Source organism: Notechis scutatus, chromosome Z (genome assembly GCF_049901735.1).
Source record: "Notechis scutatus isolate UNSWTSFEM ecotype Mainland chromosome Z, rNotScu1.2, whole genome shotgun sequence".
Lineage (NCBI taxonomy): Eukaryota > Metazoa > Chordata > Lepidosauria > Squamata > Elapidae > Notechis > Notechis scutatus.
The window spans coordinates 125,606,638-125,630,460 of NC_142025.1; the positions used below are offsets into that span (position 1 = coordinate 125,606,638).

The following is a 23,823-nucleotide window of genomic DNA, read 5'->3' on the forward strand; positions in this document are numbered from 1 at the left end:
ATCAGGTGCTCTGTAACATAGTAAGAATCGAATTGTGATATTTAAGGATAGTTCACAGATGATGGTTTCAGGAAGGGCAAGCTCCTGGGTAACTTGGATATTTTTTAGATGTAAGGATTTTTATAGAATATAGCAACACCACCTCCTCGACGATTTTCACGATCTGATCGGTAAACATGATAGTCTCTTACTGTGGTAATGGAGTCGGGGAGAGATGCATTGAGCCATGTTTCACAGACAAATATAATGTCGAAGTTAGCCGTATTAAGGAGGATGAGAAATTCAGGTATTTTATTCACAAGGCTTCTTGTATTGAGTAGTTTGCATTTAAGTCCGGCAGTAGTTAGAATTGAGGTAGTTGGGGGGGCGCGTGCCTAGTCTTGGGTGATGGTGGATGGGTTGAGGTAGGGTTGTGGTTGAGGGTAAAAGTTGAGAATTGGGTTGCGTGGCTTATTTTTGATACAGTCAGCATGGTAGTCAATGTACAGGTCCTTCTCTCCATTGTCTAGATGGTTTTTGAGTTCGATGCGGAGTACACGGGAGCGGGCACGTTGCTGTATGGTTAGGTCAGGGCGGCAACGGAGGTTCTTGTGGTTGGTGTTGGTTTTGGCGAGTGAGTTTATAGTATAAATGAATTTACGTTTGCTTGATTCATTTTTGCAAATGACCCTGCACAAGCGTGGGGCCACAGAGCCGTCTCTATTTTTGAGCTCTCGGTCGATGCGGGAAATGTCAAGTATTTCATCAGCGGAGATGGTTGATGCTTGATAATCTCTGATGATGTTTCGGACAGTTGTGATGTCATCATTGACATTGATGTCTTCTAGTCCAAATAAGATGGCGTTTGGACGTTTCCGTTCACGCTCAACAGCTTCTCGGATGAGGATTGGGATATCAATATTTGTCTGGGTTGTGTTTATTTGTGCATTGGGTTTTGGATTGGATTGTGGTTGATGGGTGGAGATGTGGTTTGTAGCTATTTGATGTTCAGGTTTTTGCGTTGTGTCTTTTTTTTCAAGGTTGGTTATTCTTTCTTTTACGGCGTCCAGGGATGCTACTATGTTGAGGGATGTTTTAATGGTTTCGATGATTGGGGATGTTTCAATGGTTTCGATGGTATCATCTCTTTCAGACAGATCCAGTTTGGGTATGCATGATTTGCAGAAATATGGATACTCATTGGATGATTCTAGGTATTTAATCATTTGCTCAGGTAATCCCAAGCAGTCATGATGAGTGTATTTTTTACACAGAGAACATATGATGGAGTATTTATTATCCTTTAGATTTTTGTAGCATTTAAGGCATGTGCAGGAGTCTTGTGGTTCATTGGTGGGGATTATCTTCTCTTTAGGTTGTGGTTTGACGTAGGATTTACTTTTTGGCATGGTAGGATTGGTAGAATAGTACGTTGATTGAATTAATTAAAGGAACAATTTTGGGTAATCTATATAGCCAATATTACATCAAACAATATCAAACAATCAATTGTAGTAATCTCTCAAGTCAGATAATATTCCTGAGCAACAATCAGCCTGATCAATTAATTACTCTAATCACTAATCAATTAATTACACTAACTATTAATCACACTGTTCATTTAAATTCACTAAATCAATGATTTTGCTATTCAATTAAATTACATGAATTTTGATATTTTAATCTAGTCAGTAATCACACTGTTTGCACTAAACACTCTAATCACACTAATCAATTAAAAACAATAAATTAATAAAACCATTAATAAAATATTTTATAGAAATTGATTATCTAATCGTTGATATAGGTGATGAGGTAGAAAAGTTGTAAGTTTTGAGGTAATGAGGTAGTATTAGGAGTCTGCAAGGAACGGGTTGATTGTTTTACTAGCAGCTGATGAGAGGAATTTATCGCTTTTTGAATAGCAGATCGCTATTACTCTGTAAACAGGAAGTTGTAACACAGTGTTCTCACTCAGCAGTTGAGGGGAAAACTCTCAAAGTTGGGGAAAAAGCCACGTTTGGAGCGTTCTCGCTCAGGGAGCGATTCACCCGGCCGGCGCTCCTCGGGCTTTCCTCCTTCTGGCGCTCCTCGGGCTTTCCTCCTTCTCTCTCCGGAGCGAAGCGGTAGCAGTGGTAGCGGCAGCGGTGTCTCCTCGAATTTTTCCCTCCCTCACTGCCCGTCGTCTCCCCAACCAACTTCGGGACAGAAAATTCTAACTTGGATTTACAGCGGATCCCTTGCAAGAACGAGCCTTGCTTTTACGCGGATCCGCCGCTTGGATTCTTCTTTGTCTGCGAGGCTCGTCCCGGTTAAAATGGCGTCCCCCCTCCACTCCCGGCCTTCGCCCGCTTGCCTTTGTTCTTGCTTTGTTCCTTTGCGCCTCCGGCTGTCTCCGGGCTGGCTTGATCTTTATCTTTCGCTTCTCCACAATCTTTATGGTGCCGGTAGATGCTGCACGCTTAGCGGGAGGGTGGGGGTAGCAGGAACCGTCGCCGGCGATTTCCACGGCAAGGATAGATGCCGCCGCCGTCCGAAGCCAAGCGATATTCCCCGCCCCATGTATTCATCAGGTTCTGACCAGTTCTGGAGAACCGGTAGCAGAAATTTTGAGTAGTTCGGAAAACCGGCAAACACCACCTGTGTCTGGAGATTTTACAGTATCCTTCCCCTGCCATGCCCACCAAGCCACGCCCACAGAACTAGCAGTAAAAAAAATTGAATTCCACCACTGGTATGAACCACTTCCTTGAAAAACAACAACATTAATCCTCCAATGTATATGTAACTATAAAAGACAGAAAGATCACTTCTGGCAGCTTTTGAAGTTTTTACTGAAACATTATTTATTTCCATGTAATCAATCATGCCCAATAGCTGGGATTGAGTTGTTCAGTCTTGTCACTTTGGAAACTGCAAGAACAAATTGTATGTACTGTTTTTTTATTTGCTTTCCTGCTATAAACATAATTCCCCTATTTGGCTCAAGGTTTAAACAAACTTAACACTGTAGTCAAGCCAAGAGGTCAACAGTTATGTTTATTTCCCTTTTTGAGCCAAAAATGATACGTATGTGTTAAGTAGAGTCTTTTTAATTGAAAAAAAAAAGACTCCCTGGTGAAGAATCTTTTTCTCTCCAATCTAGAACCTATTTTTTTCTCTATTAAATGGTCATTAGTATTCTGAGGTGTAGTCATTGGTACTAATAACCAGATGACTGCAAGCAATATAAATTCTTCAATTTCCCACCAGTCAGTTAGAACCTTTTTCATTTTCTTTCCAGGAACCTTCTTAGATGAGAAAATACATATTTTTGATGGGGGTGGGGACAAGAAAGTCCTGTTGCCTTTTGAAAAGCACTTTTAGGACAACCATGGCCTAAATGATTGAGAATCTCTATAGACAAGTTGGAAGTCTGCATCTCACATAATTGCCCTTGAGATACAAGGGGTTGGACTAGAAGATCTCCAAGGTCCCTTCCAATTCTGTTACTCTGTTACATGGGATCCTGTGTTGAGAAGGGACTTGGACTAGATGATTTCTATGGTCATTTCCAAGTCTATGATTCCATAATAAATAAAACCAAATCAGAATTATTTTCTACTCTAACTCCACCTATTACTTTTGAAGAATGACTACCCATAATAATATTTGGAGATTAATAGAAACAGCATAGGCTCTTGCCAGACAGCAAGAGTGTATGGTGTAGTGTAGTGGTTAGGACATCAGGCTAGAAATGAGGAGATCGGGAGTTCTAGTCCTGCTTTAGGCACCTAGGTGAGCTTGGGTCAGCCATTTTCTTTCAGCTCCAGGAAGGAAACAATGGCAAACTTACTTCTGAAAAACATTGATGGGCCATCTGCTAAAATAAAACCAGGCCATGGCACACACCTGAAAGTAAATCAGGAAGCCTGTAATTGTGGAGTCTGTCTGGCAAGAAGAAAGAATGCTTATCCACAGGAGATAAGCATGTGTAAATCTTGTAACAATCCTGGCTAACTGGAAAGCTGATAAAAGTAACACGAGTTAGCCAACTTGCAGACCTCAGCTAAAAGTTAGGCCTGCAGCAAATCAAATGTGTATTAGATAATTCTAGGGCATTCATTAGCCAAGGCTTGGGAATAGGGACAGCTAGAGACCAATAGAACAAATTGTAGAATTATTACTAAAATGTTTATTAGATTATATTTCTTATTATCTCACTTTGTCCCACCTTCTCCTTTAGTGAAAATTATTAAAACTTATTCAATCCTTTGTTCTTGGCTCTTGACATTTTGACCAGGAGCCCTTTTCCTTTATTGGAGTACTCCAATAAAAAGCAATCAAAAAACCTGCACCTCATGTCTGGCGTCTATCATTGGCTTTGGCACCAGGCTGAGACCCGAATTGGGGACAATACATTACCAAGAAAACTGCAGGGACTTTTCCAGGCAGTCTCCAAGAATCTGAATGGGAAAAAGGAAAAGAAACAGGCTCTTGCCTTTCAACGGCAATATTCTCTATGGATTGACAGAGTTTGTGAAAGCAACAGAGGACAAGGATAGATGGAGGCTGACTTGCCTTGGTTAGGTTAGTTGCAGTAAAAAATGGTTGGAGACAGGTCCAGATTCATTTTGTGCATTCGTGTCCTGAACAAACAGTGGGACATTTTCACGCAGGAGAAAAAGGGGCATGTGATTGCTCTATTTCAGGGGTGTCAAACTGAAGGCCCGGGGGCTGGATCCAGCCTACAGGGTGCTTAGATCTGGCCCATTGAGCCACTCTGGAAACAGCAAAGGACCAGCCCATGGTGCGTGCCTCTGCCAGCAAAAATGAAGCTCAGGAGGGCCACAGGTGGCCCTCGAGAGCCTGTTTTCACTGGCAGTGCACTCGGGCCACGCCCACCCCAGCCCCCTGAGGCCAAATACAACCTTGATGTGACCCTCAATGAAATCAAGTTTGACACCCCTACTCTATTTGATTCTTTAGGTTTAAGCCAATTATGCATAATAACAAAGCTGGAAGGGACCTTAGAGGTCTTCTAGTCCAACCCGCTGTACCAGCAAGAGACTCTATACCATTCCAAACAAATGGCTGCCCAATCTCTTCTTAGAAACCTCCAGTGTTGGAGCACTCGCAACTCCTGAAGTCAAGGCATTCCCCTGGTTAATTATTCTCACTGTCAGGAAATTTCTCCTTAGTTGCAAGTTGGTTTTCTCCTTGATTAGTTTCCACCCATTGCTTGAGAATAAATTGTTGGGCACCATTTGTAGGCCACTTCAGCTCTACAAAACTGGTGAAAAAGAAAAAAGTGGGGTTACGAAATCTCTTAAAATAGTGTCCTTGATAAGCCTGAACTGAAAGAACAAACTGTATGACAAGATAAGGGCATTTTATCCTAGGTATAGATTAAAAAGGAAGGATCAGTGAATTCAAAGCTGACAAAAACACTCTTAATAAAAAATATCTAATCTAGGTTTTTTGGGTGGGGTGGGGTGGGGGAAGAGAAACACACACCACCCCATCCAATAATAAGCTCTACTTCTGAGCTGGAGTTGGGATTAGGGCATAAAAGGTTGTAGAATAAAAGGGACATCAGAAAACATTTCCTGTGCTGTGCCTCCTCCAGTTAGTTTCCCCACAAGGAAGGAACTCGCCTATTTTATCTTCTTTGCAGGTAATGTTATCATCCTTTCTAAGCCTATTCTTGACATCTTTATATTGTGGATATTCTTAACTACCTGTTTGTGATCTGCAATGATAAAATGCTGTTTCAGCAATGATTTTTTAAAAAAACTGTGAGAAGTTTTGCAGCTCTACGAAGGCATAATATGTTGAGAAGACATTTTGAAAGTTTTTGGTTGTATGTTTCCTTCAGGATGGCCATTTCTCCCTGCTTGTCACTTTCAGCATTTTTCATAGCTCCCCCAGCTATTGTTGGTGAGACCAAAATATTCTGTAGCTTCAATTATTCAGACACTGTGATGGTTGGTGATTTTAGAAGACATTGTAAGTGACCACAGAATCACTCAAGACTGGTCTTGTGCAATTTAATATTTGTTCAGTCTATTCAGGCTGAAACTAAGAATGGCTTGATTGGTTTGTTGATTAATTGATTGATTGATTACATACCATCAAGTCAGTATAGATTTTCTTCAGGATGTCTCCCAGTATGAGGTTTATGTCTGTGGAGATTCTCAGTCATCTAGGTCATGGTTATCCCAATGATACTTACTTTAGAGGCAACTAGACTTTCTCTTTCTTTTTCTTTGAAGACGTTTCACCTCTCATTCATGAGAGGTGAAATGTCTTCAAAGGAAAAAAACACCACAAAATCCAGTTGCCTCTTGAAAAAGCAGCTTTGGGACAATATGAGGTTTGCTTAATTGCTATTTTACTACAACTGATTGTATAATTATGTGCCATCAAGTCATTTTTCAACCCTTGCCACACCAACTTCCACAATATTGTGCTACAATATTTCGATAAAGACTCTTAGTCATCCAGGCCAAGGTGTCTAAAATCTAAAGATTAATTTCTCTGACCAGATGAAGCTGCTTGGATGAACAGCAAAATATCTCAGACTAGCAAAAAAAAATTAGTCCAGTTGCTATGATTTAAACTTTAGACTTTAGATACATTGGCCTGGATAGTTAAGAGCCTCCATTGATATGCTTTCAAAGAATCCTGCCATGCTCTGCTTCTCCTCCTAACAACTGTATTTACCCTGGGATCCTTTGACTTCAGCTATGAGGACTTCCTCATGAAACACTGGAATTGGGTGGCTGATACATTTAAATAAAGAATGGAATGGAATGGAGTGGAGTGGAGTAGAGGGAAGTTTAGTTTAGTTTATTGTCATTACACCTTGTACAATCATCTTCAGTGTACATTATAGCATGGTATATAAAATCATACATTGCAATGTCCTACCTGTCAATGAATACTTCAGCTTTAACCATAACAACACAAGAGCACACAACAGATACAAACTCAAAGTAAACCGCACCAAACTTGATTGCAGGAAATACGACTTCAGCAATAGAGTGGTCAATGTCTGGAATACTCTACCCGACTCTGTAGTCTCTTCCCCAAACCCCAAAAACTTTAACCTTAGACTGTCTACTATTGACCTCACCCCTTTCCTAAGAGGTCTGTAGGGGGCGTGCATAAGCGCACCATTGTGCCTACCGTCCCTGTCCTATTGTTTCTCTTATTCTTTTATTTTTCTTATATGTACCCATTTCATATATTAACAACTATGTATACACTTGTACTTATTATCTTGTAAACAATTGACAAATCAAATAAATAAATAAATAAATAAAATAAATTATGACTATGAAAATAAACCCAAAAACACATCCTTCACATTCTTTACATTAAATTGAAAATCCCTGATATTGATTTATATTGCACTATACAATAAAATTCAGTACTGCTCTGGGATAGAAGCTGTTTTTCAGCCTATTTGTCCTTGTTTTTATTATCCTGTACCATCTGCCAGACGGTAATAGTTCAAAAAAAGGGTGCCCAGGATGAGATGGATCTTTGAGAATGTTTTGAACTTTCTTAAGGCAGTGGGAGCTATAAACTCTTCCAAAGAGGGGAGAAGGAAACCAATGATCTTCAGGGCAATGATGTTAAGTAGAATAATTTTAGAATAGAATAATATTAGAATAAAATAATACGGTGACATACCACTTATTATTCTATTAATCATATAAACAGCCACTGGCCCAAAGCTCAGTTATCTTTGCTCTCTTTGAAGCTAGACATAAATGAAATCAAGGCTTATTTATTTATTTATTTATTAAATGTCTGCTCACCCATCTCACTGATACAACTCTGGGTAGTTTGCAATGTAAGAAAAGATTAAAATATACTAAAAACAAACAAACCCAAGGACAATTAGAAAAAATTGCATTGAAAAGCTAAAAACCAATACGATGTTGGCCTGGGAATAGAGGTCTTCTCTACTCAGTCAGTCACCCCCAACAAGCAAACCACTGTTGGGGTCTAGGTGAAGTTGTTAGGGCAGGATTGTGGAGGAGGACATCCAACTGAAGAATATTCCAGGAGGTGGGGCCACACAGAAGCCTCTTCTCTTGGACTCTGCCAGCTGAATTTTTCTTTTCTTTTCTTTTTGGCCAATGGAAGTAGGCCCTTTCCACTGGAATAAGTGAGATGCAGTAGCTCCCAGTATCTGAGCTTAGTTGTTTTCTGGCAGATGTTTCATTAACTAAACTAGGTAACATCATCAGTGCTATTAAAGAATGTAATTCATCTCAAGACAAATTCCTTGTGTGTCTAATCACACTTGGCCAATAAGGGAATTCATTCATTCATTCATTCATTTACATTCTACTCACTTGCCCTTGTAAGTATTGGTGGGAGTCAACATTACAGACTTTTTGGTTGGGCTGTTTTATTGTTAGCTTAATAAGGAATGCCTTGATTGGGGTATTATTTACTTCTTGATTGTTGGTCTGATATAAATTTTACTACCTTAGCACTGATGCTGCTGCCTTGTTTGTTATTGAAATGTCTGCAAGAAAACAATCAAGCTCAGAGAGCACCAAAGACTCCTCATTTCGAACCTGAGCTATAAATATTCTCCTTGGCTGGTATTCCCAATATCTGTGAATGTCCATTGTAAACCAGTCGATTTTTAAAATTGAAGGGGAAAATCTGTATTATCATATTTCAAACTGAATTGTTCCACCCTTCCTTGTTTCAACTATTGCAGAGACAATTATGCCTTTGAAAGAATCCTTCCATGCTCTGCTTCTCCTCCTAACAACTATATTCATCCTGGGATCCATAGCCTTTAGCTATGAGGACTTCCTCATGAAGCACTATGACTTCCCAAGAAGCATCGTTGGGAGCCACTATTGCAATGCCATGATGCAAAGCCGGGGAATGACCAAGCCCAAATGCAGGCTAGTCAATACCTTCATACATGACAGCAAGGCTTATATCCTGGATGTGTGTGGTAGAAAAGGAGTATCTTATGGGCATGAACTGCGCCATAGCATAAAGATATTTTCAGTCACCACCTGCACTTTGAGAGGTTCCAACCCTCGAGCACCTTGTGTCTACAAAGAAAATATTTTACCCCAAAACATAGTCATTGCATGTTTGGATGGAAAGCCCGTACATTATGAGGAAGGACATTTTGCAGTGGTGCATGAAGATGAAACATCTGATTAGCATTGAGATATCAACTCTTCTGTCAATTCCTCTGTGTTTACTCCTGAAGTCAGGAAAAGAAATAATGGATGGAAACTTATCAAGGAGAGATCCACCTAGAACTAAGCAGAAATTTCCTGTCACAGAGATCAATTAATCAGCAGAACGACTTGCTTTCAGAAGTTGTGGATGCTCCATACCTGGGGGGTTTTAAGAAGAGATTGGACAGCCATTTGTCTGGAATGGTATGGGATCTCCTGGTTGAGCATGGGGTTGGACTAGAAGACCTCAAGGTCTCTTCCAACTCTGTTATTCTGTTAACTCTTCTGTGCAAAATTAATTTTTGCACCTAATCATGTGACATGATTTCTCTGGTCTCTGATTTAAAACTACTTCGATCTTTGGCTCTATCTATCTATCTATCTATCTATCTATCTATCTATCTATCTATCTATCTATCTATCTATCATCTATCTTTCACTATCTCTCCATCCATCTCTCCATCCATCAACCACTAACTATCTAACTATCATCTATTCAATTTTAAATCCTGAGTTTGTTTCTTCTGACTTTTCACCATAACAGTCCTTCTTTCTGCCAGGGTTCATGATGCCTTCATTTGTTTAGAAAGCAGTCTTATCTTTCCCCAGGTTTCTGCTTGCCACACTGTCAGATATAAATTCATGCAGTTCATCTATATAACTTCATCTCTAAATTGTCTTCTCCAAATACAATAGCTTATTTATTAATTAACTTCAATAAGGCTACTTTATAATTTTTACGCATATAGGAATTATGCTAATGCTCACCTAACTGATGAGTTCCTAGAAAAAATTACCATGGACCTTGAATGGAGGATAAATAACATTTAACAGATAAAATTAAAGTCAGGGATCTCCAGAGTTCGTTGCAACCCCATTTTTCATGTCTGTTGCATGGTCTTGTACATGATGCACAGCACAACAAAGCACTGATTTCTTCACTTCAACATGATTCTTCCATTCTCTTGGATTTTAAAGTTATGAAAAAGCATGTTTGTGGTCATAATGGCTGTTGGGAAAATTCCAGTAAACCTCAATCACTAGCAGGTTGTTTTTTTAGACATCAGTTGCTCTGGTTTAATGAGGAAAGTAGAATCATGCATACGAAGAGAATCACAAAACCACCAACTAGTCCCACAACACAGTCACAAGAGGTTCATTACAAAATCACATTTTCTGGGCAAACCCTGATTGGGATGAGGAAACATCCACACTATGTAAGAAGTAATTTAAACAGATAGGTTTAGGTATGATTAATTTTAATTTAGTTTAGTTTAGTTTATTGTCATTGCACCTTGTACAATGAAATCAAACACTATCTTCAATGCACATCATGACCATGAAAATAAATACAAACACACAGCCTTCACACTCCACACATTGAATTGAAAACCCCCAACACCACACCAGCACTGTACCACACAATAGAATTCAAAAGAGCTACTGCCCTGGGATAGAAGCTGTTTTTCAGCTTATTTGTCCTTGTTTTTATTATTCTGTACTGTCTGCCAGATGGTAATAGTTCAAAAAAAGGGTTCCCAGGATGAGATGGATCTTTGAGAATGTTTTGAGCTTTCTTTAGGCAGCAGGAGCTGTAAAGTTTTTCCAAAGATGGGAGAGGGCAACCAATGATCTTCTGGGCAATGACATTAACCCTCTAGAATGCTGTCCTATCTGCCACTGTGCAATTGGCAAACTATACAGAGGTGCAGTAAGTTAAGACACTCTCTGTGGTGCAGCAGTAGGAGATCACTAGCAGTTTTTCATTCAGTTGTTGTTTTTTGAGAAGTCCTCTCTGCTGGGCCCTTTTGACCAGTGCTGCAGTGTGAGCACCCCAGGTCAGGTCCTCTTTTATGGTAACACCTAGAAACTTAAAACTGGCCACTTGCTCCATTCAGTCTCCATTGATAAGCAAGGGGCTGGATGTTTGATCTGTTCCTTCTATAGTCCACTAGAAGCTCCTTGGTCTTATTGGAGTTGAGAACCAAGTTATTGTCTCCACACCACGAAAGCAACCAGTCCACCTCATCTTGGTAGGCAGACTCATTCCCCCCAGAGATGAGTCCCACCACTGTTATATCATCTGCAAATTTAGTAATAGTATTAGTAGCGTGCATGGAAATGCAGTCTTGCACATAAAGAGTATAGAGTAAGGGATTCAACATGCAACCCTGTGGTGTACCAGTGTTAAGAATAAGGGCTGAAGAGGTATGATTACCTAATTTGATCCTCTGTGAACGGCCAGACAGGAAATCCATAATCCAAAGGCAGATTGAATAAGAAAGTCCAAGGTCCAGAAGTTTAGACACTAGTCTATGTGGAAGAATTGTGTTAAATGCAGAACTAAAATCTACAAAAAGCATCCTCACATAGCCCCTCCCTCCCGCTGTTCTAGATGAGTCAGAGCAGTGTGAAGAGTGATGGCTATAGCGCAGGGATGGGATCTGACTGGTGTAACTACCGGTTCTGTCATGCGCATGCCTGACACGCGAGTCGCACGCCTGCAATTTACAACCTGCTGAGCTGCCCAGAGAGCTGAGCAGCGCTGTGTGCAAGTGCGCAGTGGTTGGAAAAGCCCTTTTCCCCTGCTTTTTCAACCGCAGCTGTGCCACACAAAGCAGCTGAGGTTGAAAAAGCAGGAAATAAAAGGACAGGTAAGAGCCCAGGCAGGCGGGTGGGCCAAAACAGCAGCAGACACAGAACAAGTTCTGTGTCTGCTGCTCTTCAGAACTACCGGTTCTATAGAACCGGACGGAACTGGTAGAATCCCACCTCTGCTATAGCGTCTTCTGTAGATCTATTTCTTCTGTATGCAAAGAAGATTACAGTCAGTGTTAGGTAGGCTTAAGAAGTTTACACTAAATAGACAAATTTGGGAAACACAAATTTAATTAGATAATTCTATGGTGCACTTTAGGGCAACATCCCATTCTTTCATATCAAGGTTGAGAAGGAATTTCAGACTGAAGGCACAACAAATGTTGCCATTGTGCTCCAAATTCTTACTCCTGTTTCCACCATCTCCCCCCACCCCTGTAGGTTTGCTCAGAAGGTTGGAACATTAAGATATAAAAGATTAACATTATGCATTCTGGAGAACTGCAGATAATGGCAGTCCCTAGTCTGGGTCCTGGTGAATTTTTTACCCCTCTGACCCAAACCACCCTGCCTCTCTCCTGCCACAGTTGATGGTAATGGAATAAATACAATATAGACAAGTAGACCTAGCTTTGCCCTTTTGTCAGAGAAAGATATAAAAGATGCATTTTCTCTATCATCCATGATGGGGTGAAGAATTGATGTTATGTTCTATGGGTGAGCAACTATTTTATTATTGGGGCTGGCAATCAGATGACCGTTTGGAAAACTGAATTTAAAAAAAAATTATGTAGATTCTTTAGTTCTTTCCTATCCAGAATACATGCTAATGATACATATCATGATATGAATATTTTCAAAGTTAGAGTTGTCCATGAAGGGTAGGGGGCAAACAATAAAAGCAGCATTGGCTCGTCCTGATGGAAATGCCACCATTTTGTGTTCTTTTTCTGTTTCTTCTCTTCATATAAAATAAATAATTATCAACCACAAAAAATCCAAACTTGAATTTATTTGTTTTAAGCTACTTGTATTTCTAAATAAAGATGGTCAAGAAAGCAAAACTCTTTTTAAAGAGCACTATGAAATATTCAGATATAGATGATAGATAGATAGATAGATAGATAGATAGATAGATAGATAGATAGATAGATGGATGGATGGATGGATGGATGGATGGATGGATGGATGGATGGATGGATGGATAGATAGATAGATAGATGATAGATAGATAGATAGATAGATAGATAGATAGATAGATAGATAGATAGATAGATAAATAGATAGATGATAGATAGAAGATAGATTGATACATACATACATACATACATACATACATACATGATAGATAGTTAGATAGATAGATAGATAGATAGATAGATAGATAGATAGATAGATAGATAGATAGATAGATAGATAGATAGATAAATAGATAGATAGATAGATGATAGATAGATATGGATAGATGGATAGCTAGAGGGAGAGGGAGATAGAAAAGGAGAGAGAGAGAGAGAGAGAGAGAGAGAGATTTATATATCACTCCACAGTGCTTTACAGCACTCTCTATTTACAATGTCAGCATATTAACCCCAACAATCTGGATCCTCTTTTTGCTGTCCCTGAAAGGGTGGAAAGTTGAATCAGCCTGGGACAGATCAGGATCAAACTCCTGCAATGTGCAGAGTCAGACTGCAATCCTGCAGTCCTGCAGGAGGGAGGGAAGAGAGAGAGAAAGAGACACAGGCACACAGAGACAGAGAGAAACACAGAGAGAAAGATAGTGACAGAAAATAGATTTTTCACCCCTGAATAGATTTTTCAGCCCTTGCTTTAAAAGTATTTTTCCTTTTACAAAATTTTGCTTTGTCAATTCGCACTTTTGAAAACTCACATATGATTATGGATATATAATTCATTTCACACAAATAATAGCTGTTACAAATTATTAAAATATGTTTTTAACCTAAGAACCATGTTGAAAATCACATCACCTTCCTTGCCAACACTTTGAATGGGTTCAGGTGAGAAGTTGCCCCTTTTTCCCAAAGGAACAAGGTGCTTTTACTCAGAGGCACTTTGCTCCTTGAGTAGCTTCAGGTATTGATGGCTCTTCCAGTTGTTGCTTCACCATTGATGATAAGGCAAAAGCTTTGCTCAGATGCAGCTGCAAAATACGTTCATGCAGAAACATGCTCTTCCAGAATATCCTTGCACACACGAACTTTTTTTCCTGTTTTCAAATTAACATCTGTCCATGCTCATTTCCTCTCTTTTGGAGGGGGGATTCAATTATAGTTCTTTCCTGCTACACCTCTCCCTAGTTGCGGGGCCATTTATATAATGGGCTCCTTGAGGCTGAAGAACAGAGGAAGACAGAAGGTTGAGTGACATAGCAATAGCAATTAGATTTATATACCGCTTTACAGCCATTTACAGAGCCAGCACATTGCCCCCAACAATCTTCCCACCTCAGAGGGAGGGAAGGCCAAACTGTAGGCAGCTGGCTGTCAGCAGAAGTAGTTTACAGTACTGCAGTCTAACCACTACGCCATCAAGGCTCAGTTAGACTTTAGATAGACTTTAGTTGTAATAATAGTAAAGGAGTATTTTCCACCTTAATTCTCACCCTATGCAAGGATAGCTTCAGGGGATATAAAGATATTGGGGAGGAGGTAGAGAACTCAGAGGAATGCAGTAACTAGAGGCAATAAAAAGGCAGCAAAGAGCCATGGTGGTTATGCCAGCTTCCTGCAATTTAGCAGATCAAATCTCACCAGGCTCAAGGTTGACAGTCTTCCATCCTTCCAAGGTGAGTAAAATGAGGATCCTCATTGTTGGGGGCAATAAGCTGACTCTGTAAACCATTTTGAGAGGGCTGTAAAGCACTATGAAGTGGTATATAAGTCTAACTGCTATTGCTAAAGATTGTGTGTCAGGCAATCCTAGATCTAGTGACTATCTTAGAAGGAGACTCAGCTCTCACAATGGCTGGCTTTATTGCAAACTGAACTGAAAGAGTTCTTCCCATCTCCATTCCTTTCTTTCCCTGTATCATCTCTGTGGTATAGCTGCACGTGAAGGAGGTGGAATTCTGGGAGTTGTAGTCTACACATCTTAAAGTTGTCAAGCTTGAGAAACACTGCCTTAGATCATCTCAATTACACCAGAAATGCCTGTCTTTATCCCTTTTTTTTAACCCAACACAATGAAGAAACTCATCAGACCACAATAATAAAAAAGCCAGGCCATAAATAATTTCATGTAACAGTAATAATGGGGAAAATATAGAAATTTTTAACAGCAGCCAGGTAGGCAGTGTTATGTACCAACAGTATATCAAAACCTTTCTTCAACAGATCTCTGTTTAATATTTACCTGAAATAATGAAGTCAGAATTTCAAGGGACAGAAACTGCCATAATATTGGTACCATCATATAAAAAGAACATGTGCAGAGCTTCATCAGTGAGAAAAGAAGGACAATTAATAGATGTTTGGAAAACTCTGTCTTAAGAGCATTGAAATAGAAGACAACATCCTGAAGATTTTTTTAAAAAACCAAACAAAGATACTGTATTTTTATGGGAGGTTCTCCAATGCTTCTTGTCCTCTAGTCTAAATGATGCATTTGAATTTTTTACTCAATAAATTTCATTTCATTGTTTTAGGACTGTCAGTTTTGAATAACCCAATAAATATTTGCAAATATTGTCTCAGTAACCAGTATCCTAATCTAAAGTAATCAAGGAATGTTGTGACTCCGGGTTTGGAATCTGCTCCTTTGGCAGATGGGAGTTCGAGCGAAGAAGATATGGCAGCGAAATATGAGCCGGCATTGATAAGTGACTTGGATGTTAGCCAGGATGAGGAAATGGATTTAACAAGGAGAGATGAACCTGAGTTAGTGGAGATGTCAGGACCTTCGACCTTCTCTAATTCTTCCTCTGAGCAACAGCCGGGAATAACTAACAAGGAAAACATGCGAGAGTTTTCCAGCGAAGAAGAGAACTTTGAGAGATCATGGCTCGATGTAAGAAATAGACGTAGGTTAAGACGTCAAACTCAGTTAGGAAGGAGGCGTCGAGCCAGTGACTAATTAGGGAAATTAACACGCTCCATAAGAGGATAAAAGGAAACGGCTGGGCTGGTGAAATTCGCCAGAAGCAAAGTGATTAATGGGAGTGAAAACACAACGAGAACTCTTGAGACTTTGAGAATTTATTGCCACGTCAGGATTGCTGGACAGAGTGTGGATTTACTATTGAGGATTGGAATACCTCAATAGTTCTCTTGTGGGGGCTTGTTTTTTGGTTTGTGATATTTTTGGAACTGCTGAAGTTCATTTTGTTCACCTGTAATTAAAGGGGAGACATAACAAAGGAAGATTGAGGTTAGTTGTTTTATTTTGATTTAAAACTTTTGCAACTTTCTTATGAATGAGTCCTTGCAGCAGTAACAACTCTCAGATTCAAAGTCATCTATTCTTAAAATCCAGACATTCCACAGTACCAGATGTTCATTTTATTAGAACTCAATTGAATGGTCATACAGCAGTAAATTAATTTTCTTCTTAAACTTGTTGCCTTTTCACAACCTGTAGTAAAAATGGCTGGAATAAATTGGTTGGTTGGGAAACTGCAGAGTTGATAAAATCCAAACTGGCTTGCTTTACTTAATATTTTCTCTTAATTTTCTCCTGCATTGTATGGTTTAAGGGATCAGCCACACCTCGAGAGAAAACTATAATTTGACAAAACCTATCAGTCATACAGATCCTGGTAAATTGACCCCAGAACTGAAACAAAAAACTCAAAAGCAAATAGTTCCAATGATAGCTGGTCTGAGCAGAACAAGATTGGGGTATTCTAATCTGTATCAGAATTTAACAGAAAGGATTAGCAAATTCAGAGAAAATTGAAAATTTTGCTCGAAGAAATCTCATCCGGTTTCAGAAAAACACAGAAAAACACACTTCAGACCAGTCAAAAGTGCATTATAACAAAGAATGTGAACATTTCCTAAATAAAATTTTCCAAAGTAAATAAAGAATTTTTAAAAAGCAAGAAAGTAAAGTGACCTTCATACATACTTTCCTGCTTTCATCCAGTGATTCACCTATTTCTTTAATTTTTACTTTGCCCTATTTTTGGCAACTCAATCTGTTGAGGATTCCTGGTACTTCCTCCTCCTCCCATTTTGCCTGGAACAATCTTGTGAGGTGAGTTGAGTTGAGTGAAAGAGATGGACCCAAAGTCATTCAAGTGGTTTTTCATGCCTAAAATGGGACTAGAATTCACAGTCTTCTGGTTTCCAGTCTGTACCTTAACCACTGCACCAAACTAGCTTTCAGCTGAGGGAAAGAAATACAGAAATATTTTCTGCTTTCTCAATCTCTGCCTAATTTACCTTCTTTCACACATTTGTTACTTGAGGTTTTCCACTGTTAAGAATTATTATTATTTTTACTTTAACCTGTCAGCTATTCTTTGAACACATCATAAGCTGCAAACAGGCAGACTGTCTTCAGGTTCATTTAACCCAACCATTTCTGCAACTGACTTTAATGACCTTAATGATGGAGTAATGGTCATGGAACATTATGTCATAAACAGATTGATCAGTGGCCAGATAAATATTATCCAAATGTAGATTGGATGTCAAGGAGAGAAGCAATCTAGAACTAAGGAGAAATTTTATGACAGAGCAGTTAATCAGCGGAATGGCTTGCCGCCAAAAGTTCTGGGGAGTAGAAGTTTTGAAGAAAAGATTAGATAGCCAGTTTATCTGAAAAGGTATAGGGTTTCTTCCTTGAACAGAGGTTTATACTAGAAGACCTAATTCTCCATAACCGTTGGCATCTTTAAAAGTCTAGTGAAGAGTCCAGTTTAGTGAAGAGAAGGACCAGGAGACACATGACAGCATATTTGAGGGGCTGCCACAGAGAAGAAGGGGGTCAAGCTATTTTCCAAAGCACCTGAAGGAATAATGTATGGAAACTGAACAAGGAGAGATTCAAACGCAGAAATAAGGAGAAATTTTCTGACAGTAACAACAATCAACCAATGCAATAGCTTGCCTTCAGGAGTTGTGGGAGCTTCATCACTGGAGGCTTTCAAGAAAAGACTAAATAATGAGAGATTAAAAAAGAGATCAAAAATGATGTAGTGCAGTGGTTCCCAAAGTGGGTGGAACCGCCCCCTTGGGGGAGGTGGGATGCCTTAGGGGGGTGCTGAGAGGCAAGGGGTCTGGCAGGGGGTGCTAAGAGGCATCAGGGGGGCACTGGAGGTGAGCGGCAGGGCACAATTTATGGGTGAGAAAATATCCCGCCGCCGCCGGATTCGAGGCAAGGCCCCGCAGGATCACCCCATTGACTTGCACGCTCTGGTACAAGGAGCTCAATAGGGTGATCCTGAGGGGCCTCACCTTGAACTCAGTTTTGGAAAAGGAGAGCAAAACCAGAGTGGCTTTGCTCTCCTTTTCAAACATCCCACCACCGCCGTGTTCGGGGCGAGGCCCTGCAGGTCCACCCCATTGAGCCCCTTGCACCAGAGGCACCTGCCCAAGCAAGTCCGAACGGAGCAATGCACGAAGTCAATGGGGGAGCCTGAGAGAGGGAAAGAGAGAGAGAGAGAAAGAGAGAAGGAAGAAGAGAAAGAGAAAGGGGAAAGAAATAAAAAGGGAGAAAGAAAGAGGGGGGGATGGAAGGAAGGGACAGAAAGAGAAAGAAATAAAGAAGGAGGGACGGAGGAGAAAGATAATGAGATATCTATTCTATTCCAATCACCTACTCCAGCAGGGTTAGAAGGGTGTGTGTGTGTGTGTGTGTGTGTGTGTGTGTGTGTGTTCTCCTTGTAATTTACCAATATATTTTGGTTTTGCCTTCTTCAGAATTGGCACTGTAATACATTGGGGAAAAGTAATTTTTTAGGGTGGAGGTCTGGTCCAATGGATCCTGTTTAAAGCCTCAACAAAATGTGAGAGCTTCCTGATAGTCTTGGCCATGTTTCGTCTACAAAACCTTTAATTAATAGAAGCCAAAGATGTTTCAATGCGCTGGCCTAGATGCACCAAGGTGGCGGTGGACTGAAAAAGTTTGGGAACCACTGATGTAGTGTCTCCTACTTGGCCCAGGGGTGGGACTAGATGGCCTACAAGATCCCTTCCAAAACTGTTAATGTGATAAAAACACATCGGAATATAGAAGTGCGATCCATTGCACATAAACATATATGTGCAGATAAGCTTTACTTGTTTTTAATGCAAGAATCATGCTGGAAATCTCATCTTCCTTCTTGCCAACTCTTCAGATGTGTGTACAAGATAGCAGTAGGCTCTGTTGTTTGAAGGACATCCACGCTGCCCTTACTCAGAGGCATTATGCTGCTTGAGAAGCTTCAGGTGGTCATGTCTCTTTCAATAAGGGTTTTACCATTGGGGATAAGGCAACAGCATTGCTCGCATCCAGCTGTAAAATATGTTCATGCAGAAACACGCTCGCTTCCAGAATGTCCTTGCACACATGAAACTTTTTTTTCTCTTTTGAAATTAACGTCTCTCCATGCTCACTTCCTCTTTTTTGGAGTGGGGGTTTCAATTGTAGTTCTTTCCTGCTCCACCTCTCCCTTGCAAGCGGGCCATTATATAACGGGATCATAGAAGCAGAAGGACAGAGGAAGACGGAAGGTTGAGAACCCTTCTCTTCTTCAAGGTCACATTCAGGTGAGTCTAAGACCAGGGAAGGCTAAGATGAAGGGATGATGTTCCTAGGGGAGATTGTGATTCTCACTGAACTGGATAAGGCTTCTCAATACTAAGTTGAGCTGAATTTTAAGCTATCTTTTCATAGGGCTTGTATTACACTGAAGGGCAGACACCTACCTTCATCATGAGTTAGATCTCAGCTCCCTCCAAGCTCATGAGTGAGATAGACTTATTAAGTTGTTCTTAAGTAATAACATTTCAGGAATATTTTCTTCTTAATTCTGACCCTATCCAAGGATGGCTTGGGGGATAAAAAACATATTTTGGGAGAGAAGTCAGAGGAATGAGGGGACTAGAGACAACAAAGAGGTAGTAAAGGTTGGGAGGAGGTTCCCAAGAAATAAAGCTGATATTTGTCTGTTTTGTGTAGTAGTCCAAACAAGAGACACACCCAGGAGTTCCAGCTCTATTCATATTGTATCTTAAGAATACCTTGCAAGTCTGAAAGTATATTTACCACTCCTATCACCTTTACAATCCAAGGAGATTTCTACAATGTTTGCCTTGGCCCCATTTCTTCTGCTGGGTCAGATGCCTCTTATGTGACCATTGGGTAGTTGTTGGCTGTTCCTTCTGTCTCCCAAGGTCGTTGCCATACACCTTAAAAATATTACTTTGGTAGAACATCCAATTCAAGGATGTTTGTAGAGCCCTTCTATTGAGCACCAAAGGAAGTCAGCTCAGAAGCTAAAGTAGTTCCTGTCTCAGTATGAATGTCTGGAAAAATTCCAATGGTTGGCTTCCGCTGGAAGGGGTGCAGCCTCCTTAGAATTTCCCTGGAGGAGCTTCTGATGAAAATTCCCTAATTTTGACAACATGGAGAGTCAAATATTTTCCGTAACAGCCAGAGGAGATAGGTCCCATTCAGTGCTAGATATTTGAACCAATGCTTTCAAATGGAAATATTCATGCATCTTCTCCCTTCTTTCTGTGGCAGAGCTGATCATGATGTTCAAAGGAGTTGGCCTTGGACTCTTCGTAGTCCTGGCTGCGGTGCTGATGCTGGGCACCTTTGCTGCGGATTACGAGACCTTCCTGAGGCAGCACTACGATAACCCCAAAAGCAATGTGGGAAATAACTACTGTAATAAAATGATGCAAAGGCGCGGAATGACCCAACCCAAATGTAAGGAGGTCAACACCTTCATCCATGACACAAAGAACAATATCATCGCTGTCTGTGGGGATGGTGGAGAACCCATCAATAACAGATTGCGGCGTAGCAAGAAACAGTTCCGGGTCACCACCTGCAAGATGAAGGGATCGTCCACCAAACCTCCTTGTGATTACAGGGAAAACGAATCACCCAGGTATATTGTCATTGCTTGTGAGAACGGATTGCCTGTGCACTATGAGGAAGGCCAGATTTAACAGTGTTTGAAGATGAAAAGAATTGATCAGATGGAGTCTCCCTCAAGATGGCTTCTCTTCTACGGGAAAGATCTCGGTTTCTGCTGATCCTCTGGCTCATGTCCTGAACTCTTTTTCATGATCTGTGCTCAATTTCAACCATTGTAACCTACGTAGATGCTTCCCAGTGCTTTCCTTTTTTTCCTCTGTAGCCTACAACCAGCACATAACCTAAAGTCTGAATATCCTAAATTTTATGTAAACGAGCAATAATACCTCTCCCAAATGCTTTAAATGAATGATTAAAAATAAACAAAAAAGTTGCATGACATCTCTGTTGTTGGTGTAGATTTATTTCATTTTAAATAAGTTTGCTTTTTTCAAAGAAAGGATGATCCGATTCATCCTGCATTAACCTGACCAACATTTCTATTCTTGTTAAATTGTTCTGATTTGATTTTTTCTGAACACATAAGGGCCAGAGGTAGTATTTAGCAGGTTCTGACCAGTTCTGGAGAACCAGTAGCAGAAATGTTGAGTAGTTCAGAGAATACCACTTCTCACTGCCCCCCCCCCCATCTATTCTCTGCCTCCCGAATCTCAGCTGATTGGCTGGGTCTTCTTTGTTGCCCTGCACAGGAGAATGGAGCTAAGAGATAACAAATAACAGATAATCAGAGTTGGAAGGGACCTTGTAGGTCATCTAGTTCAACCCACCCTCCCAAGTGGGAAGACCCTACACCATTTTTGACAAATGGCAGTCCAATCTATTCTTGAAAATCTCAAGTGATGGCGCTCCCACAACTTCCGAGGGCAAAATCCATTAGTTGATTTTTCTCACTGTCAGAATGTTTCTCCTTATTTCCAGGTTAAATCTCTCCTTGTTCAGTTTCCATCCATTATTCCTTGTCTACAGGTGCTTTAGAAAATAGCTTGACCCCCTCCTCTCTGTGGCAGCCCCTCAAATATTAGAAGACTGCTATCATGTCTCCTCTGGTCCACTAGACTAGCCATCCCAATTCCTGTAACCGTTCTTCATATGCTTTAGTGTCCAATCCCCTAAGGGATGACCAAATTCATCCTGCATTAACCTGACCAACATCTTGTTAGATTGTTCTTACTACATTCTCTCTGGACACATCAGGACCCTGTTTCTGATAGTCATCAGGTATTATGTCTATGGAGATTATCAGTCATCCAGAGCTGAAGAAGCTCCTTGGGTGAAAAATGAAATTTCTTCAAAGAAAAAACACAAGAATCAGTTGCTTCTTGAAATAGCACCTTTGGGACCCCCAAGTATTAGTATTTTTCTTCTAAACGCAAATAACTCTTCAGAAACAGTATACAGCCTGATGTAGTCATAGATCCTTCAGTTGAAGGGATGCAAAGCCAGCCATCAGAAGGAGAAAGTGTACTACAATTAACATGCTTTAGTTGTATTCATACAAGCTCTGGTGAACCAGTGTCAGGCAATCCTAAATATATTTGTATCTTAGAAGGACATTCAGCTTTCACAAGGACTGATAATCATAATTTAGATCTCTGGAGGAGATCTAATCATCTGGACCCCTTTCTTTCTTTCTTTCTTTCTTTCTTTCTTTCTTTCTTTCTTTCTTTCTTTCTTTCTTTCTTTCTTTCTATCACCTGTATGGTGTCATTGCAGGTGAAGGGTTTCGGATTATGGGAGTTGAAATCTAAACATCTTAAAGTCATCAGGGCTGATAAATATTGGCTTAGACCATCTCAATTAGACCAGTGATGTTTGTCTTTAATCCATTTTTTAACCCAACACAATGAAGAGATTCATTGTCACAATAATAAAATAGTCACAGCATAAACCATTTCATGTATCATGGGATGCTGCACTGATTGTAGGTGTGAAAAATGATCATAAATCACTTTTTTCAGTGATGTAACTTTGAACAGTCACTAAATGAACTGTTTTTAGTCAAGGACTACCTGTACATAACTGTTCAAAAAGCAACCAAATAAACTGAGATGCTGGTATGTACCAACAGTATATCAAAAGCCTTCTTTAGTAGGTCTCTGTTTAGTATTTTCCTGAAATAATGAAATAGAGACCAATCTGATTTCAAGGAAAAGAAACTTCCATAACGTTGGTGGTATTACATAAAAAGAGCATTTCTGGAGTTTCACCAATCACCATCACCACTTATCAAACAGAAAGTAGGGATAATTAATAGAGTTTTGACGAACTTGATGTAAGTGGGTTGAAATAGAAGATGAGGTTCTGGAGACATCTTTTTAATAGCCAACCAAAGATATTTGATTTTTGTGTCAGGTTCGCCAGTTCTTACTGCATTCAAAAGGATTCATTTTCCTCTTTACTTAATGAATTTCATTTTATTGTGTTAGGACCGTCAGTCAGGAATAATAGCATAAGAAATATTTACAAATATTATCTCGGTAACCAGCATCCTTAACTAAAATGAAATAGTCAAAGCAGATTAGTTGTTGTTGTTTGTTTGTTTGTTTTTTTAAAAAAATAGAGAATTCCAGATGTCTATTTTATTGCAGCTTTTAAGTCAATTCCAGATGTCTATTTTATTGCAGCTTAAGTCAATGGCCTTCTAGGAGTAAACGAATTTTTCTCTTGAACTTGCTGCCCTTTTCACAAACTGTAGTAACAGTGGCTAGAATAAATTGGTGGTTGGGGAACTGTGTAGCTGATAAAATCTAAGCTGATTTGCTTTACTTGATCATTTCTCCTAATTTTCTCCAGAATTTTGGTTCTGCAACCCAACAAGACAGACACAGACTTCAGAGAGTAATTAGGACTGCAAAAAAAACCAAAACCAATTACTACCAACCTGCCTTCCATTGAGGACCTGTATACTGCATGAGTCAAAAAGTGGGCTGTGAAAATATTTACAGATCCCTCACATCCGGACATAAACTGTTTC

At 40.0% G+C, this 23,823-nt stretch overlaps 1 pseudogene across 1 annotated transcript; it reads left to right on the forward strand.

Moving 5' to 3' along the window:
* The first annotated feature begins 19,441 nt into the window (after positions 1 to 19,441).
* LOC113425813 (ribonuclease pseudogene) lies at positions 19,442 to 21,230 on the forward strand (annotated as a pseudogene). The gene is made up of 2 exons (XR_015745596.1): positions 19,442 to 19,507; positions 20,487 to 21,230. The product of XR_015745596.1 is annotated as a ribonuclease pseudogene (transcript).
* Positions 21,231 to 23,823: the final 2,593 nt, after the last annotated feature.